The sequence below is a fragment of the Ciona intestinalis genome, unplaced genomic scaffold (genome assembly GCF_000224145.3).
Source record: "Ciona intestinalis unplaced genomic scaffold, KH HT001150.1, whole genome shotgun sequence".
NCBI classification, from domain to species: Eukaryota; Metazoa; Chordata; class Ascidiacea; order Phlebobranchia; family Cionidae; genus Ciona; species Ciona intestinalis.
Genome location: NW_004191471.1, coordinates 30,826 through 32,544, shown reverse-complemented (window position 1 = coordinate 32,544; position 1,719 = coordinate 30,826). Strand labels below are relative to the sequence as shown.

The window sequence follows — 1,719 nt, the reverse complement described above, 5'->3', positions numbered from 1 at the left end:
TAATTACCATGAGGTGTTTCCCCAGGTCCGACACCAAGGTGGAGCGTATGGTCTCGATATACTGCTTGTAGCGTCACCCAGTGTGGGAGTGTGGGTACAAGGACAAGGTCCAGGGTTTGCAGAGTGGGGAATGCACAGGTAGGTGATCCCCCTGATTTGATACCTACCAAACTCTTAACATAACATGGATATTCAGGTTTCATCGAATCGATGTAGCGGGCAAGACACTCAAAATGTCGGTTGTGTGGCCCGCTGCTAAGGCTCATAAATCTAACTATGACGCAACAAGCATGAGACCATGTGGTCACTTCAGCTTTCCCATATGCAGCAACAGTGACGTAACCACTTTATCAAAATAAAAGCTGACAAAGCATGAACATGTAGGATTTATGTCTTTTCCAAATATTTGATAAAGTGGGGTGGGGGAATACGGGACAGCTTTGTCAGGATGTTTAAATATCCTGATCATGTTTTTAACAATCACCAACGGTCTATGGGAGTTGTGAGGATATGGTTTTGTAATTCTTTGAATGTTGTTTACTACCAAATGGGACGCGAAAACAAAATGAAAAGGTGTCTCAACTCCCCCCACCCTACTATATATTACAATGGGGTAAGATGGGACACTTAAGCACATATTGCCAATTATTTTCAAAAACAAAATAGATGACGGTTTTTGGGTAATACCACGAATTAGTACTATCATTCCTTTATTAATTGACAACAATTTAATAAAAAAAAATATAATAAAACACACGAGGAGTTATTTAGCGATCCGCACAACAGGTGAAATTTTACAAATTCGAAAACACACAGGATAAGATGGGACAGTTTAAAATCATTGTTAATTTTGATTAGTAAGTGTATTTATAAATAGGAATATACGTAAATAACACGAAATAATACTGTACGCTTTAAAAATTGAATCTAAACAATCTTTTTCTTGCCTTACTGCCATAGTTTTTAACATCTATACCACCTATTATATTATTGCATAACAATTGGTATTGTTTGAATGACAATGGGTAATGACCGAACATCAATGGGTAAATATTGTATCCTACAAATGTATATGAACCACAGAAATAAAAAAGAGTAGAACGCGCAACTGCCCAAAACCGTGATATATTCTTTTTTCTAATCACGTGACTGCCAACTCCGTCCCCATTTCGCTTGGTCTCCATTGTAAAAGATAGGCGCATAGTATTTTTGGAAGGTTTTAGCTGTTTATTTCAAAACTACACCAACTATTCAAGTTTATTAGGCCAGTTTAGTTATTTAGCAGGTTAACGCTTACAGTTTACCACTTGTTTAGGAAATTTAATTATTTATTTATTAAATTTAAATAAAAATTTTAAACAAACGGTTTGTTAGAAATATATATTTATTAAAAAATAGTTGTTTTACACTATAAATTAAAAATAATTAAAAAAACGAAGAAAAACTACATAAAACGTCGTCGACTCTATTGACTAGAATAGTAAACGGGAACGACCCGCGAAAGAGAGAGAGTGTATCATGCTCTCTCCTTTGCCGACATTGGAGTACGCGTTCTATTCTTTTTTATTTCTGTGATATGAACTTGTAATACCATAAAATTGATTATAACTATTGATAAAGTTTTTATTTTTGCTACAAATTGGGTATTACTACTCTGTTTTGGGCACAAGCCACTTCTTATAAATTATCACCAAGTGAACATGACCAAATTTCGAATAC

The 1,719-nt window shown here is 35.0% G+C and overlaps 1 protein-coding gene across 1 annotated transcript in view; it reads left to right on the top strand.

Annotated features, from left to right (window-relative positions):
• Positions 1–6: 6 nt before the first annotated feature.
• Positions 7–1,719, top strand: part of LOC100186526 (deleted in malignant brain tumors 1 protein) — a 14,546-nt gene continuing 12,833 nt past the window's right edge. Inside the window, exon 1 of the mRNA XM_018817168.2 lies at positions 7–138. The gene's annotated coding sequence lies outside the window, so the exon portion shown is untranslated. The remainder of the gene's footprint in view (positions 139–1,719) is intronic.